Source organism: Lissotriton vulgaris, chromosome 12 (genome assembly GCF_964263255.1).
Source record: "Lissotriton vulgaris chromosome 12, aLisVul1.2, whole genome shotgun sequence".
NCBI classification, from domain to species: domain Eukaryota; kingdom Metazoa; phylum Chordata; class Amphibia; order Caudata; family Salamandridae; genus Lissotriton; species Lissotriton vulgaris.
In genome coordinates, this window is record NC_141700.1 from 764,614,355 (window position 1) to 764,633,770 (window position 19,416).

The following is a 19,416-nucleotide window of genomic DNA, read 5'->3' on the forward strand; positions in this document are numbered from 1 at the left end:
GCCGCTTTGAACTTCATATATATATATATGTATATATATATATATATGTATATATATATATATATATTTTGTGGGACATATATATATATATATCCATATATCCATATGAATCATGATGAGAAAAGGCACCCTTCCATGCGGACCAGGGCTATGTAGCGACATCGCTGCTTTACTATTCCAAATGAAAATCATGCTATATTATAGCACAAAGGAGCCCACCAATGACCACCTCTGCCATGGATTCCCTCACTAGCACCATAGTGCCCCTCAAGTCTCAATAACCACTGTCTCTCAGATTCATTTACCTTTATAGCAACACTCACACCAGTGTACAGTGTCAGAGCACTTTATACCACGCACACATTGCACAGAGACATTTGTACATCATTTTTTTAGGAAATGCTACATCAAACAGGACATTGTGTAGTGTAGCACTAACATGCCATCTATACTGGCAGGCAATATAGTTTGAGTCCTTATTCTGGGAAAGCACAAATCCAGATTTTAAAATGTACCATCATTGTTATAGGCTCTCTTTCACAATAATAATTATTTTCTACCCAAATGAACACCTTTTCACAAGATTAAGATGATGAAAGACTAGGCAAAAAAACATAAAGCTGTAACATAGCCATTGAAGTTTACATGCAGCATTAGTATGACTGTTTAGCCCAATAAAAGCACGAAAAACAAAAGGGCAAAGAAGCTGTAACCCACTAACCTCTTTACATACGCACTTTGCTATGTGCATGCCTATGGCTCTCCTGGAAGCCAATGGTGGACCCCACAGAAACGCCCATATTTTCCTAAATATATATATTTTCATGATTGTCCCCACAGGGGGTCGGCCACTGAGCCGAAGGACTGACCCCCTGCCAATATCACAACCATTTTTCTTTTTTCTACATTTATTTTTCAATATTTGGGGGGCGATCTCGCCCCCCAGGAAAATCCAGGTACATAAATGATCAAGTATGCCCCCATACTTTATTGCATGTCCCCCACAGGGGGTCGGCCACTGATCAGAAGGACCGACCCCCTGCCAATATCAGTACCATTTTTCTTTAAAAAAATTTAGAGAATCTGGAACTCTCTTCCGCCTCAGCTCCGGACCACCACCTCCAACCAGGCCTTCCAAAACTGACCTCAAAATTCTCCTCCTTCAAAGACACTTCCGAATTTAATTCACGCCCTCTCTTTTATCTGAAGGAAGACCTTCCTTTATAGAAAGTTCTATTCTCCATGACTATGGAAGTGCCTTCCCAGTGTGTTCTTGTGGTTCGAGTGTCTGCCATTTATCATTTATTGCAGTATTATCCTTCTACTTGTGCTTGGTACTCTTTTGTAACATGCACACGTCACTTTTCTCTTGTAACACACTGTTTGCTACCTCTTACACTTTGTTTGCTTTAGATACTTGCACACGTGCCACCATTGCCTCATGTAACGTTTGTTCTTGCGTTTGTGTCTTCCATTTATTGCAGTACTATACCTCTACTTGTACACTTTTGTATCCTGCACACATATCACTTTTTCCTCCTGTAATGTACCGTTTGTTACCTCTTGTATGTGTTTACTCACAATTGTCACTTTTGCCTCATGTCATCTAACGTTTGCTTTTGTAATTTGTTCACTTGAAATGTTCTCCTCTTGTATCATTACTGTTCCTATTGTGAAGCGCTCTGACACCTTTGGGTAAAGTTCACGCTATATAAAAACGCATAAAATACATAAATGAAAAAAAAACAAATAAGTATGTCCCTCCACAGGGGGTCCGCCACTGATCAGAAGGACCGACCCCCTGCCAATATCGCTGCCATTTTGTACATTTAAAATTCAGCTTTTTTTTTTTACTTTTTGGGGGGCGATTGCGCCCCCCAGGGAAAGCCAAGATTACTAATTTAAAAATGTGCCCGGGGGGTAGGGGCTGACCCATCACCACAAAGACCGACACCCCCCAAAGACATCCCTGGTGTCTAGTGGGGTTTCCTGGCCGTGGATCGCAGCACTGCTCCGATCCACGGCCAGGAAACCCTTTAAGGAAGGCCTCGTTTGAAAGGGGAGACTCTCCCCTTTCAAACGAGGCCTCCCTGAAAGCTGGGGAGGCCGTTTCCAGCCAGATTTTTCCCTCAGAGTCAAGCGCGGCCTTACCTGCTGCTGTCCTCGGCTCCAGTGGGGAAATCAGTGAGGTCAGAGCGCCTTGCGGCGCGCTGATGTCACAGATGGGGGGGGGGGGAGAGGGAAGATGAGGAAGGCTTTCCGTGTCTCCCCCAGTAAAAAAAAAAAAAAAACTCTGGTGCAATGCACCGGACATTTAATTACTGCCCTCCCTGGTGACGTCCAATAGATGTGCGCAACACCAGGGAGGTAGTGCTTGCGTCGCCCCTTGGTCAACGCAAGCACCAAAAGGGTTAAAGCTTTCAGTATCCTGGCTGAAATTCCCCTTTCTCGAATCCCTCAAAGGGCAAACTCATACATTCATCCTTCTGAGAATAATAATTTGAGTATCATTAAACTGGGCAGTATTAACTAAGGGTGGGCATAGTAGGTGGGATTCCACAAAATTTAACAAAAACTTGGTGATTCCTCCGTCAACAGAGATCTCAGTTGCTTTTGGTAAAATAACAAGCATCTCTGTCTTTACATGCTGTTTAACAATCAGTGAGAGAGGTGATGATTTTGGGATCCTCCCTAACCTAGGGAGAGAACCAAGTAGATGCCTCGAAAACAAAGACCACATCTTGCTGAACGATTCAGTTGTGGTCCCATCCTCTTATGACCACCCCAAGCACAGTTATTATGGGCAAAAATACAAGCCAAACAAAAAGGCCCTGCAAAGCATTATGGGACGAGATTAGCAGTGGGCAGTGAATATTATAGTATCCAATATCAAAATAATTCTACAAAGAGCTGTAGTTCAACTCGTCATTACTAGGTGTCCCTCACAAGTCAAATGCAAAAGCATTGCAATTATTACATCAAGCTGCAGTTCCACTAGTTGTTACTAGATGTCCCTCACAAGTCAAATCAAAAGCATTGAAACCCTTTCATGAAGCTGTAGTTCAGCTCTTTGTAGAATTTATAGTATTAGCTCTCTGCTTAGGGTTTCAATGCTTTTGCATTTGACTTGTGAGTGACACCTAGTAACGACTAGTGGAACTGCAGCTTCATGAAAGGGTTTTAATGCTATTGCATTTGACTCATGATTGACATCTAGTAATGACGAGTGTGACTACAGGACTGTCTCAGGGCTCCACCTTGAGACCCCTCCTCTTCAATATATATATGTCACCTCGCTAATTCAGCTGGCGCAGGGGTTGGGTGCCAAGATCATCGCATATGCTGATGATACACAGCTCCTATTCACTTGGGGAAAAAAAGATGCATCCCCCTCTCGAGCTAAAACATACCATTACGGATATTTTTCAATGGCTCCTCTCCACACAGCTTAAGTGTAACAAGGACAAATCAGAGATCCTTTTGTATGGGACTTTTCCTCCCCGGTTTAGGGAATCTCTCCGGCTGGTTGACTATCCACTGCCCAAACCTGGGGGTCAGCCTATCAAAAACCTCAATTTGGTTCGATGAAATCCTCTGGTTTTCCACACAGATTAAAAAGCGGGCTGGGCAGTGCTTTGGCACCATTAAATCACTTAGGAAATTCTTTCCCCTCCTTCCTAGGGCAGCCAAGGAAATGTTCTTGCGTGCCTTCATCCTCTCACGCATTGATATTGCAAATGCCCTGTATGTTGGCCTGCCAGGTTACCTGCTGAAGAGGCTGCAGGTAGTCCAGAATGCTGCAGCAAGGTTTCTTCTTAACATTCCAGGGAGATCTGGTATAAAGCAACATCTGCACAATCTTCACTGGCTTCCTGTGACTGAAAGAGTAACATTTAAAGCCCTTACTTTGGCTTACTTAGCCCTGTATGAACTTGGCCTTGTTTACCTCAGAATGCGCTTTAAGTTCTATGTCCCCTCGAGACAGCTGCGCTCAGCGACGCAGCACCTGGTGGTCATTCCGCACTTTCACCTTACGAGAATTGGCGGTAGTTCTCTGGCTTATAAGGCAGTGCTGGCTTGGAACTTTCTTCCCCTGGACCTTCACGGCATCCAGGACTCGAAGCTCTTCAGGAAACAGTTGAAAACTCTGCTTTTTATGTGATGAACCATTGATCTCCGCCCGTCTGGTTTTGCGCTGGGACACTCTTTAAGGTGCTGTGCGCGTTATAAATGCTATAAACATAACTTAAAACTATGGCACAAGGGTGTCGGTGTTGGTACATGGTTTCCAAAAGTTAGCCAGAGAAGGAAGAGAGAGAGAACAGTGCCACATGTTAGTAGATCTGGTGCTGTTCTGATCTCTCTCCTGTTCATGCAAAACAGCACAGTGCTGCACATGTATTTGCTTCACTGAGTTGCATGATTTTTACATGAATCTGGGCCTTTGTGGGTTTTTTTACAAAAATCCTGGTTTAGATAAACATAACAGAGTGAAAGATGGGTGTTAAATGTATAGTTTAAATGTGAATGACAGGTATGGGAATTGGAGCTCAGATAATAATAAGTGTTACTGGCGTAATTCTCTCTAGTGTCATTACTTGTAATTACAGCGCAATCACACTTAATTGTGCGTAATTAAGTGAGAAGTGTAATCCAGCATTTAGTGCTATTGTCTTGGTGCAAAATATACCATTGCTTCCAATATGGGACAGAGGGTGCATTGTGCTCTTAGAAAATGGCACAAAATGCTACAGGACAACAATGTTGCTCGTGTTCCTCTGTTCTCCTGCAGTAGGTGTTTTCCCCAACATTTCTTTGAATTACTCTCACAGGCATAATTGCATAATTTCTGTAAATTTGCATGACGAGTAATGCGTAATTACTGAAATTACTCCGATTGCTTGGATGCATTATTCAAGTCTGAAGAACTCAACTCCATCAATGGAGGTGGTTTGAGTGCCCAGTACCTATTCAAGATGGTACACCGGCAGCACTGGGCTGATCTCAGAGCAACAAACAATGCCCGTTAGTGCAGAAATATCCTGGCCGCAAGTCCTCATTGTGCCAGCAATGTACAGTTCACACTGTTCCTTATACACAGTACATACCGACCAGGGGAGCCCACTCTGCTTTGTTTGCTTTCATCTGTCATTACTAGGTGCATATGACACATTGCAGTCACAGATGTCATTGGTAGAAGGTTTGCAGTACCCTTAGTACCTTCTGCAAGAACAGAGTGTTCTTAGTGCTGCCAGCAGGGACAGAACATCCGTAATGCCACCGGTAGGGAACCTTAGTCCCGCAGACAGGGGCATGTGACCATTAGTGCCTCCGGCAGACAGTTCTTCTTTAGAGCCACTGGCAGGAACAGAGCACCCTTAGTGCCATAGGCCGGGACAGATGTCTCTTCAGTCTGAATGCAGTAAACACCTAATGGTCATTTTCCAACTTTCAGCAGCCAAACATGCTTTCTATTAACCTGAAACCAGCAGTGCTAGAATTTCGCACCAATCCATTTTTTTTATATTTAAAATACATTATTTATTACTCACTGTAAGGAATTGTAAAAGTCACTATATTAACCTGAGCCTACCCCCCTAGTAGCTATGGCTCAGGGGAGATATTCTTAACTTGGAGGAAATGAGTAAATTATTTATAGCACGTCATCATGGGCATCCTCTACTTTTAGTCCGATTTTTAAAAAGGGCCAGAGAGGGGACCCTCGTTGTTATAGGCCGATTTCACTAATAGACTCCGCAGTGAAAGTCTCAGGGAGAGTGATTTTAACAAAATTAATGGACTGGCTACAAGAAAACTAGGTTTTTATCTAATCTACAATATGGTTTTAGAAGTGGCGGGGTACCATGGATCAGTGTCTTAATTTATATTTACTAGCAGGCAAATACACTATAGCTAAAGGACAGACGCTAAAGCTGGCTTTTATGGATCTCTCGTCAGCTTTCGATCTGGTACATGGATCTAAGCTTTGGCATATCCTGTAAGATATGGGCATCAATCCAAGCTTAGTCTACTTTCTGGCTGGCCTACACAGGTATCTCACCGCAAGGGTGAGGGTCAACCAAGAAGGAAAATGCACAAGACACTTAAAATCGGGTAGAGGTGTTCGCCAAGGCTGTATTTTAGCACCACTACTTTCTACCTTGTATATCAATAAATAGGGCAAGTTTTTAGAATTGGCTAGCTTGAACATACCCCAGGTAGGGGACAGGCTCGGTCCTGTGCTCCTCTACGTGGATGATGCTGTCCTAGTAGCCCACACAGCTGTAGGGCTCCAAAGGCTTTTAGACTCCTTTGGGGCATACATGAAATATTTGGATGTAGTGGTAAACATAGCCAAATCCCACGTAATGACCTTGGGCCGGAAACCTAAAAAAACCTATAACTTCTTTTTGTGAAAGTGCAGAATTGACCAGGATGACTTATTTTATTATCTAGGAGTACTTTGTTGATGAGGGGGGTTCCTGGGTACCTCAACAGAAATTAAAAGTAAATGTGACGGAAGATGAAAAATCGCTGTGAATGGATTTGCACAGCGACTGGGGGCCAAACCAATGGGTGCAATGCTTAATATTTATAGGGCTAAACGTATAGCCATTGCATTATATGGCTCAGCTATTTGGGGATAGAAGTCAATGGAGGGGATACAGACAGTTGAAAATACATTTCTATGTACCCTTCTGTCTGTACCTCAATCCACTCCTACTTTTTCAATTCATATGTTGGATATGTGGCACACAGGTTGAGGCTGGCTCCGGTGCTTTCTTGGCTTAAAACCTGACTTAACCCCCAATTAACGCGGAACCATAAGATAAATAGGGATTGTGTCACCCTGGACCGAGTTAACACAATTCCATGGCTAAACTATGTTAAGAATACATTAACTAAGCTTGGTCGTCCAGACTTATTCGATTTCCCGGATAAAGTAAGAAAAGATGATTTGGCATAGGTAAAAACACACTTACTGCATCGGATAAAGGTAGGGCGGGAGGAGATTGAAATAAAGAAACCGACAGTTAAAGTCTATTTTTTGCTAAAAAACACCCCTGAGATTCAACCTTACCTAAGGATTGTAACAAAGCCGTTCCACCGCCTGCTTTTAACCAGATTTTGTATTAACCTAATTCACTTTTTTCTGGGTATTATGCAAGGCTGGAGTAGGACTTGTGATTCAGGTCCTTGTACCTGTGATAATTTTTCAATACAGGATACAATGCATTTTATTATGTATTGTGACCACTATAGCGCTATCCGCAGGAGGTTCTTAGTCCCACTTTTAAAAGGGAAAGGTTTTATTCGGGTTAAACCCGCTTTACTGTACTTACAAATGCTTAATGATCCATGGGAGATTTTTAACATTGCAAGCTTTCTTGTCGCAGCTGTGAGATTTAGGAAAATTTGGCACCCCATGTTAGCATCAGAGTATTTGTAAAGTTCATGTTAATACTCTTTTAATACTTCCCTTTTTATTACTAAATCATTTTAATTGCAATGGTTTTAACCACAGCCAAGATTTTTAAGCGTGTCACATGATGTAAGCCTGTCACAGAACGTCCTGAATGAGTGGCACTGAGTGGGGTATTTCTCCACAGTTGTTGCATGCACACTGGACTTGGCATGCAGCACTCCGGAAAAAACACTCGCAGTTATATTCACGATATATATAACTATGTCCCCTTGTGATTTTGCCCCACAGACGGCGCCTGGCAACGCAGAGACAATTTTATCTGTTGCATACACGTGGAGAAGCTTCTCTTCCCTCGCTACACGGATAGGATAGGGACTTCCCATCCTTTATTTCCCCACACATAGAAGGGGGTTCTTTTCCAGCCCTGAAGAAAGTCCTGGACCTTTACGGCCCTTTGTGGACTGAAACATACCGGCACCAGGGTCTTAGGACCATAGAAAATCCAATAAAGTCTAGACCCAAGAATAAAGGGTAACCAGGGTTCTGACTGGTCTTTTAATCTTTAAGCCCCCCTTCATTCATCTCTTCTAAGAGCTTCCCAACACTGTGGTTGAGCTCACCCCGACTTTTAGGGGTCGGGGTGACCCGATGATGAAGCATGACACCGCTAGGGTGTGTGACGGTAATTAAAAAGAAATAGTATTTTTTTCCTATCAGACACACGGACATGATTAGCATGGTCCTTCTGCCTTGAGTGGTCAATCGTATAATCTTTACTACCACTCATGGTATAGTCTTCTTTACCATTGCAGATTACACACCACCAGACATTCTGTCCTGGTGTATTGTTATTGGAGTATTTTTTGGTGAAAGATTTTTATGCAACCGCATGAACTTGGTCTTATTCCCTCCCTTATTTTCTCAAATCGCCCTATTACTGATGATTCAGTTATGATATTTTATTGTGTAATGTATGTGTTTTTATTGTAACCGTATGTGTTTTACGTATTGTATTGTGATTAAATGCATGATCCTTTTATGGTTTTTAGTAACCTAATTAAGTGTTTTTGAATTGAATACTAAATGAATAATACAGCCAAAATGCACAACAATAAAAATCCCAAACTGGATTAGAAAATATACACTAAAGTTTACTAAAGAACATTACACCTAATAAAAATCTAATTAGGGTAAGGTCTATGCAAAAATAATACAGAGAAGCAGTAAATGCTAATGATAGTCAATGGTTGGTTGCATTTGAAGATTACCACAAAGGAGCATTGGTTGGATACAATAATTAGGTTTACATCAGTCAAAGATTTTGCATTTAGACTTTTAGTCATTCAAGTGCCAATTTACCACAGGAGTAAACTTCTAAAACACTCCAATACCTCAGGGGAGGCACTGAGAAACTCACAATGTGTCAGGCAGAGGCCAAACAATAGGGTCCACGACAGGTCTAGTTAGCACTGGTCAGCTTAACAGTTGCAGGAAAAGGTCTCTTGAAGTTCCATTTGTCCTTGTATCTTTAAAAGGAGGTCAGCCTTATGACCATTGGAGATTGTTTCTTTGTCCTGGGCACAGAGGGAAGTGAAGGTCCTGTTTACTAGGCTGTTCTCAAGTCTCAGCAGTTCTAATCCTATTGATTTTCCACAGGAATGTTCTGGAGTGGATGCCTTGAGGTGCCACATTTATGCCTGGCATGAGCTAATGGGTGGGAATGACTCCTGAGTATGCCATAACCAATGGTTTAATTTACTGGGGCCAACCCATCCTACTTTGGCCATTATCAAGAAAGTGAGATCGCTTGGTCACAATAATCTTCCAGATCCGAAGGCAGTTTAAACTGGAGAAGGCGATGGAGTTTATCTGGGGGTCATGGTGAGGGAGGAGTCGAGGATGATACTGAGGTTTCGTACATGGTCTGTTGGGGTGGGCGGACTCCCGAGGGCCAAGGGCCACCAGGTGTTGTCCCAGGTAGAGATGGACGGTCTTCTCTGAGTTGAGCTTCAGGCAGCTGCTTTTCATCCAGGTGGATACGTCTCTCGTTACTTCCTGACAACAGAGTCTGGTGTCTCCGTGGTTCTTAGTGAGGGAGAGGATGAGCAGGGTGTCATCGGCGTAAGATACTATGCAGCGCCTGTGTTGTCGGACGATGGCTGCGGAGAGGTCTAGTAGGATGAGGGCAGCTGTGTGGTCTTCTAGCATAAGGGTTGTCATCAGTGTCTCAGTGCTATGGTTGCTGCGGAATCCAGACTGGGAGGCATCTAGTATGGAGTTTTCTTCGATGAAGGCGGTCAGCTGGGTGTTTACGAGTCTCTCAGTGTCTTTGGCAGTGAAGGGGAGGAGAGAAATGGACCAGTAGTTTTTGAGGTCTGTTGGATTGGCTGTGGGCTACTTGAGGAGAGGTTTGACCTCCGTCCGCTTCCAGTCATCAGGGAAAATGCCGGAGTCGAAAGAGGCATTGATGGTGCGTCCTTGTTTGGGTGCGATGGCGGCTACAGCCCTATGGTAGATGTGTGGTGAGCAGGGGTCCGTGGGGCTCCTGAGTGGGTGTTCTTCATGGTCACGGTGGTGTGTTCGACAGTGGCAGGATTACAGGTGGTGATGATCAGCTCTTTATCGGTGGTGGTGGGGTGTGGGATAGTGTCTGGCGTCTGATTGCTTAAGTTGTCGTATAGGGCCTTGATTTTCGGATGGAAGTAGGAGCAGAGCTTGTTTCAGCGTTCCTGGGATGGTGTGAAGTTCGTGGTTCGCTGGGGTTCGCTGGGGGGGTTTGGTGAATTGCTGTATGCTGTTGAAGAGTTCTTTAGCGTTGGTTGCGTTGGTGTGGATTCTGTTCCTGGTGAATGACCGCTTGGTGTCTTTTAAACGCTGGTGGTACTCCATCAGGGCGTTCTTGCAGCTGTTCGGGTCTTCTGTGATTTTCGAGTTTTGCCAGGTTTTTGAAGCGTCTGTAGGAGCACCTGACTACTTGGAGATCGGTGTTGTACCAAGCTGCTTTCAGGGGGTATCTTTTGCCGGGGTGGCAGAGTGGTGCAAGCTTGTCAGTGCAGCTGGAGATCCAGCAGAGACGTTCTTGGGCTGCGGAGTTGGCGTTGGTCGTGGCACAGAGTTGGTCTAGGAGGAGGGTGGCATTGAGGTGCTTCTCTGTGATCTTGCTCCAGTTCCTTTGAGGTGGGCGTGGGGGGTGTTTAGATCCAGTGGATGTGTTGAAGGTGAAATGTATGCAGTGGTGGTCCTTCTAGGGGGCTGCATGGTATGGCTGATATGGAAGTTTGACCCTCCTGCGAAGATGGCGTAGAGGGTGTGTCTGGCTCTGTGCATGGGGGTGGTGATGAGCTGCTATAGTCTGAGGTTGGAGAGGTTGTTGAGCAGGGTGATGGAGTCGGGTCGCTGTGGTTGTCATGGTGGAAGTTGAGGTCTCTCAGTAGAATGTAGTCTGTGAAAGCGATGGCGTGGGGTGTGACAAGGTCGTTGATGATGGTTGCGGACTGGGTGCGTGGTCCGGGGATCTGTAGACGAGCGTGTCCCGGAGCCTCGTCTTGGGGTTGGTCTGGATCTGGAAGTGGAGGTGTTCTGTGTTGGAATGGGGGTCACTAGTGCTGGAGATGGAGTCGCAGGGAGGTCTTGTGAGCGATGACGAGCCCTCCTCCTGGGAGGTGGGGGCAGTCCTTTCTCTGGATCTTTTATCCAATGGGGTAACAGTGGCGATGTGGGACCAGAGGTGGTGTTAGTCCAGGTTTCGGTGTGGAAGGAGACGTCGGGTGAGAGGGTGTTGAGTAGGTCCCAGATCTCTATGGTGTGTCTGTGTAGGCAGCGTTCTTTGAGGAGGGTGCATGTTAGGGCTCCGGTGGTGCGGGCGTCCAGCGGGTTTCCGGCTGTCTTGAGTGTGCAGTCGATGGTGAAGGATCGTCAGTAGTGTCTGCAGGAGAACTGTCCTTGGGTGGTGTTCAGTGTGGCTCTTCCGGGGTTGAATGCGTGGAGGGTGGCGGAGATGTATTGACGGGGTACCAGAGATCCAGGGTTCCTGGCACTGGCCGTGGTCAGGTCGTGGACGGGCGCAGACATGCTTGCTTAGGCGTGCCGTGAACATGCAGCATCCCCCATTAAGTAGGGGAGGGGGTGGGACTAGAGGAGGGGAGGCAGGAGTGGGGCTGGGGGGGAGGGTCTGCAGGTGCAGGAGCGGCAGGAACCAGCAGAGTCCAAGAGTGAGGATTGAATTAAAATAAAATTAAGGCAGTGACAGTGAATGCAATAGGGGATTGAAATTAAAATAAAAATAAAATTAGGGCAACAGTGGAGAAAGTGAACAAAAGAGAAAAGTCAGAAGAAGCACGCAGCACTTCTGCTGACCTCTGTGCGGGAAAGGGTCGCGGCCCAAACCCTGCTCCGGGAATGCTCTCAGATCACAAGCTGAGTGGGGTGGAAGATGGAACTGCGTGGAAGAGTGCTGGCCTTGACCAAGGTCGAGGTTCCTTTTTTACAAGGCAGCGATAAGCCATGTTAAGTGGCTTAATGCTGCCTTGTAAAGAAGGAGAAGCCCCTATCACCACAGGAACATCGAAGTGACATTCCGGTGGTGATGGGGGATTGTAAATATGCCCCCAATCCCGAACTTCTAAAAAGCTGTTTCCTAAAGGTTTAACACTTGAGTCTGTAAAACTATGTAAAATGACTTGTTTAAATACTCTCTTATAATGAATGACTTCTATTATCTTGTACTGTTTTTTTAAGGAAACTATTGCAAAATAAACAAAACTACCTTGGAACCAATGGTTAGTAAACAGTTGCATTGCTTTAAGTTTCCATGTGCGCTGCAAGAGCTAACACAAAAAATTCAGAAGTAACACATCACCCCATTATGTAACAGTTTGGCCTGCCATTGAATCTGATGTGGCGCAATGCAACAATGAAATTGATTTGGAAGAACCTTCTAACCATAAGGAACAACAAATGGAACGTTGTATGGGTGTAGGTGTTCTGTTTTATCATTTTTATTTGTTTTAATCCTCCAAAGGTTTTATGAGTAATGATGTAAATTAGAAATGAGCTGCATAAAAGAAAAATTGAAGTCCCAATAGCCACACATGTGCAATGATACAGCCTCTTTTCGTTCATAACTCAAAAACATCTCTACGGCCCTTGTTCTGAAGAGAGAGGCACAGTCATCACAAGGGGGCTCGTAGCAGAAGTTAATGGTACATCGGGATTAAAAATGTATTATTTTGCTCAGAGTCTTTAATTGCATAAGTAATAGACAAAAATATTAGCCATTGTGTGTGGAAATACCGATCCTTGCATTTAGTTTCCTAAAATCCTGTATATTTGTCCAGGGAATGCCCAGACGTGGGTCCCTTGCTCACTTTGCCACTGGATTCAAGCTAGCTTGGCTAATGAAGGGTGATACAACCAAACCGGTCCCAGGATACTCATTTCCGATCCTGGGAGGACCTGGACTGGCAGTTCAGGCTGGACCGTTCCCATGAGGAGCAGGGTCAAAACTGATTTGCATATAGCTGGGGCCAAACTGGTGTGGCATGGTGAGCAAAAGTACAATGATAGATTCAACACAGATCTGTGACTGGGGATGAGTGTCTGAAACGTTTTCAGCGCTCCATCCATCATCATCTTGTGTTTACAGTATACCAAATGTCACCATGTTTAGAAGAGAGAGCACAGGCTTTTAAGCACTGGTTAGCAGTGATAAAGTGTTCAGAGTCCTAAAGTCAACAAAAAGGAGGTCAGAAAAAGAGGAGGAGGAAGGCAAAAAGTTAGACAATAGGCATATTCCATTTGATACACAGTAATTCCAATGCTATTTGCACAGTTGTTACCCATGTCCCATGCTATTACAAAATACAACATTCTTAGCCCAATCTAACTTGCAGAATCATGGAGGAGGCTGGTGACTGCCCAGGTGTGTTTCTAGGACAAATAACAATCTCTCCGAGCGACCACTCCAAACAGTTCCACAGCTTCTGCTTCATTGGGAATAGGGTTAGGGTAGCTGGAATGTATACTGCGATCAATGGCTCCTTCTACCTTAGGTCACTCTCATCACTTAACTATGAATGTTTGACTGCACCCTCATGCCTTTCAAGATATCATTTCTGAACCCTCCCAACTGCCCTTTCAAAGAAAATCGGAGTCAAATATCGCATAATCAGGTAATTGTGTGAAAAGGCCCATTTTAGCTTTACACCTCAGGGAATGAAGCACTGTTACTTAGCACAGCCAAGGAAAATTAATGCTAACTAGCCTACTAAACCTTCAGGCAGGAAAAGTCTAACTTTTTAAAGGTATTTTTTCAGTATACTTATTAAAATTCAATGTCACCATCAAATTGTATTTTTAATAAATATTATAAACAGGAGTTGAACGGACTTTGTCTTGGCAACTTTACAGTGAAAATAGCTTATTACAGCTGCCAAGTGCCAACGCAGGCACCCTTGCACCACAGTGCAATGGTGCCTACGTTGTGGGAATTATTGTTTATGTGCAGGATGGTGTCCTTTCCTGCACATAAACAATGTTAAATGGCAAGTTGTAACTTCTATGTGTGCTACTTTGTGCAGCACACATTGAAGTTGAACTCATCATTTTTAAAATGATTGTTTATGTGCATGAAGGGACACCTACCTGCACATAAACCATCATACATAACGTTTTGCTGTTTCTTTGTGTGCTGCACAATGCAGCACACACAGAAACAGCAACATGTGGAGAAATAAAGCACTTCTCCTTGTTGCCCCATGTTAAGACGAGGTTTTATTTGGTCTTAATTCTGGCGATGCCCCCATATTCACGCCACCCTTGTAAATTTGGTGTAGCGTTGAAATCAATGAGTGAAGAAGTTAGTGGAGCGGACGAATACTAGAGCGGCAGAAACTGAATTATAAGATCGAAGTTGGAAGGTGAAGATAGTCCGCGACAGAGAGGAGAGAGGAGTAGTGCAGAGAACAAGAGAGAGGTTCCAGTGACTTGGAGAGGAGCAGAGGAGACAGAGCATAGCGGTGCAGACGTGTGTCTGTGATTGCAGGGGTGATCCTAAGATGAGCCAAGGCACAGACGAGAAGGGAACCCAGATGACAACTAAGTCCAGACTTCGTACTCATAAGGTGACGTCGACCCTTTCTTATTAGCACGCACATACATATCTTAATTCTTTCCTTTGCTTTTCAGGCTATATGTCATATTGCAGTGTTATATCGTTTATAATTTGCTATTGTGAAATAAAGGGACCCCAGTTCTTAGTGAACCACTGTGCAGGTGTTGTTTTTCATGATAAGACTAACCTTTCTTTTAGCCAGATGCTGTTATGTGGACGGATGTGGTTCCCGTCCAGGTAAGTGGTAACTGATCAAGGGAGCAAGGAGCGCCTAAATTAGAGAATAACCTTTGCATGTTGTAATTTGGCCATTCTTGTGTGAGAGGATTGGACTGCCTATCTGCCACATAAGGGATAATAATGTGTATGAGACATCCCCAGTAGATATTAGATATATAGAGAAACTTCCCAACAGAGAGAGAGAGAGAAAGTTGAAGGTATCAATAGGACAGTGATCGCCGTTGTGTAGCGGCGTTAGTGAGAGCACCGGAGGGATACGGTGTTTATCGTCACACGACTGTGGCGGCAGAGCAAGCACCGGGAGGATACGGTGTTTAACGACACCTGATTGTGGCAGTAGTGAGAGCATCAGGAGGAAACGATGTGTATACCCGCAGGATTGCGGCTTGCGTGAGCACTGATTGAGGTCGGTGTGTAATGGTAAGTGATCAGAACTGCCCCCTTCACTATGAGGAGGAAGGTAGCATAGTCTGGGCCTGAGTTGCCGCGAGACTATAAGGTATGAGTGTGGTGTAGAATTTGGAATTCCGTAGCCATTAGTGATTGTTTCTAGTAATCCCTATGGATTTAGGGGTGTTGTTAATAGTATAAGCTTGTATATTGCTAATTCCCCATCCCCAGAGAAGGTATCTAGGTACCGAGGTAAGTAGGTCCTGAGGAGGGAGGTGGTTACGTTTCGGCCGGGTTGATGGTGTCTTGGTGAGGTGATCCTATCTGGTCCGAAAATCCGGTCGTTACAGACACACACATAGAAATGATTCAAATGGGCAAAGAAAGGTAAGGGGGTGGGTGTGTTTGCATTTATGTGTGAGTGTCTGTGTGTGTGCGCACTTTTGCACTTACTTGTGTGTGTGTGTGTGTGTGTGTGTGTGTGTGTGTGCGTGTGTGTGTGTGTGTGTGTGTGTCCGAGTGTGTGTGCATGGCAATTTGATGTTATTTCTCTTTCATTTGACTTCTGGGTATGACATAACCTCAGAGTCCCAAAGGTTGAACTAATATGGCAGAGCCTATGCAAATTCTGTGCTTTAGTTTACGTAACGTAACAGAAGGACCCTGCATTGAAAGATCCGGTGGTTGAGGTCTTTCCTCTCGAATCGCCAGCAAACGGTCTGGGCCCCTCCTTTCTCTGCCGCTATGCCGCCTTTGGAGGTCGGAGTTCCGCAGGGCTCAATTTTGAGCCCTTCGCTCTTTAACATCTATATGACCCCTCTGGCGGCACTGGTGGAGGATTTTGGGGCCCAGATCGTGTCGTATACGAACGACACACAACTCTTGTTTACCTGCGACAGGGGCTGCGATTTTGATGGGGCGTCCATCCGGGGTTGCCTTGGGGCTGTGTTCGACTGGTTTAGTCGTAACAGCCTCAAGTGCAACTCCGATAAATCCGAAGTGCTCTTCTTCGGCAGCCCAGCGGACCCCAGATGGAAGGAATGGTGGCCTACTGCCATGTTCCCTCCTGCCAGCGATTCGGGGGCTGCTAAAAATCTGGGTATCCAGATTGACAACAGCCTCTCTTTCAAGGCCCAGGTGTCTGGTTTGGCCGGCAAGTGTTTTGCGATCCTGAAGATGCTGAGGAAATTTCTGCCACTCTTATCTTTAGAGCATAGAAAGATCACGGTACAGGCCCTGATAGGCTCTCGCCTGGACTATTCCAACGTACTTTACCTTGGCCTTCCGGACTTCCTCCTTGCTCGTCTCCGGGTTGTGCAAAACTCTGCGGCCCGGGCCATTTTTGGCCTCACTAGGAGAGCCAGGGCCAGTGATCTTCTCAGAACCCTTCACTGGTTGCCCATTAAGAAGCGGATCACTTTTAAAGCCCTGACCATTGCCTTAAAAGCCCTTCATGGTACAGGTGCCTGTTATCTTCAGAAACGGATCAGCTTCTATTTGCCTTCTAGATCCCTTCGATCCTCCACCCAGGCCATGGCGGTCACCCTGGTGAGTCGACGTGCACGCTGCGGGGGGAGTTCTTTAAACATCTTGCCCCCCGGCTATGAAACACTCTTCCTCTGTCACTCAGATCCAACAACAATCTGCTGGCATTCAGGAATGATCCAAAGAACCTGCTTTTCACGCAATAACTTATTTCATTCTGCTCTTAGCTCTCTCTCCCGTTCTACCTTCCACTCTGGGTCTGTGATGACCTTCAGCGCCTGGGACACTCTTCGGAGTAGCTCTGCGCTATAAAAGTACCCCCATTAACATAACATAACATAACAAAGAGGAGAGCCAGTGCCGAGTAAATTAGTGAGTCATCACTGCTCATGGCACACTATTTTACAGAGTCTCAAGAGTCACTGCTGGGTCAAATCACATGGACATCACACTTGCACCCCTCATGGACTGCCCACCTTTGTATCTTTTTTACTGCTTGTGTTCACTGCCTAAGGAGAGGAGAACGTCGGCGGCAGAAGAGAGCGATGGACAAACCTCCATTCCAGCACGTCTGGGGCTCACGAGTGACTTTGCATCAGGCTGAGATGGCCGGCCTTCCGCCCAGGGTCAGTTCACTCTGGGCTCGCTCGGATGTTTGATGTTGTAATTTCACACTCCACTCTCTTGTCTCCTTCAGCAGTGCCACTGGGGCGAATCATTTTAGTTGGTGTGTATAAAAAAAACAAAAAAACAGAAGCATGCCAGATTATCTTGGAGTTTCAAATGATTTAGGGGAGTAACCAGGTCACCCTGCCATTATCCAGCACTGCACTCTGCCCACCCCCTGCCCCCCCCCCACCCCCGACATGCCTCAGCCTCTGTTGTTTCCTTCTCCTTGCTCCAGGTGCTTGCTGTTTTTGCCATTTCCCGATGCCACTTTAAATTAGCTAATTACTGTCTATGTTGTTTGCTGTGCCACATATATTGCATTTTTATGCAAAATGTGCCCACCCTGCATTCATTTATTTTCAGTAGGACCCCTTATTGATGTCCTGGTCATCCCCTGTGATCTGTTTTATTTGAATTATCTGTCATTTACATGGCTCTGCCTCTCATAAGAGTCCGAGAAATTACCAGTGTCTGATATTAATTCATGATTTCACCCTTTACTTATTTGATATTTTATGCCATGTTTGATACCTTTAGATCTAGCCAATAGGTCCTACGTTTGAGACCTGTTGTCTCTGCCAATAATTTTTCTTCTTGTGGTACTGCACCAATGCTGTAGCACATGAGTAAAAGATTTTTTTAATGCACGGCCTAACACGGTTATGCTGCAAGGCCAGCAAGTACCAAAGCTAGGAAAGTCAAGCGTTGCAGCCCATATTTTAATTTACATGCCATTCATTATTTACAATTGTATTTCTACCGCCAACGATGCGCATGGGTGAACCTACTTAACCACATCGCTGCTTGAGAGATTTTCCTCCTGTGCTGGAACTCATTTATTCCCATTGTTCATGACGAGCTCAGCTCGTCATGAGCACAGGAGCACTGTCCTGCATGACGTCATGAGCATGGAAGGGGTTAATCTGTGAAGAAGGGGGTGTTAAGTTGCGGCAGAACCCGGGCAGCAATATCGCTTGTCATTCCTAAATTTCAAAGACGTGTGCGGCGCCCCGAGCTAGTCCTAATGGCGCACAGGGGATCCGCGGCGCACACTTTGGAAACCACTGGGCTAGTAGATACAGGACAGGCAGCTCGGTTGCTAACCTCCTTTTTCTTACCATACATTTTAGTGTGTTACTGATTGTGTCTGTCACATATATAGGACCCTAATATATCTTTGTACGGTGTAGTCTCATCAAGGAATTTCTAAATTTCGTCCATATTATTGTCTACCACTGCTTTAATGACTACAGGTGGCTCTACCTGGGCCCATTTTAGTAAGTAACCATTTGTTTTATTTATTACCAAATCCTGTATTTGTTGAATTCCGTTAGAATGAAGTGCCCGTATTTTTGTAGAAACAGATATATCCACGCTTAGGGGAACGTGATCACTTAACACATTCTTGTGGGTTTTAAAGCTTAGGACCCTAGAGGCAGACGTGTTTGGGATTATTATGTAGTCAATAGTTGTATTCAACCTTCTTCCATGAAAAAGCTGCGTAAAAAGAGTAGGTGGCGAACTCAGTAAGTTTGCAAACCCATATCCAGAAAAAATAGAATCTCATTTAGAGCATCACCCTGTGGGCTGTGTGCAAAATGAGGGAGGTTACACTCTTTTTCATCTACAAATCCACATAATACATCATCACTGTATGGACACAGAGCAGTATTGAAGTCACCACCCCAAACAAATAATACATTGTCCCTACTATCGTATGAATATTCGGAACAAAAGGGGGTGGTGATGGACGGAGCATCTGAATCAATCCATCACTCACACCCAGTCAAAAGATCTGGGTTTAATCCATCACCGTTTTTTAGCCCACTCTGCCACCCCAGTTCAGACATGGCTACATGCAAATCAGTCTGATCCCTTGATTGATTCAGATGCTCTGTCCATCACCACCCCCTTTTGTACCGCTTTTGGCCGCCATAAGTGTGGCAGGGTATGCTCAGACGTGAGTCCCTTGCTCACTTTGCCACTGGATTCAAGCAAGCCGGGCTGAAGACGGCTGGAATGCCAGAAACCGGTCCTTCCGGTCCAGGGAAGACATGGCTTGGCAGTTCGGGCTGGACTGTTCTCATGAGGCACA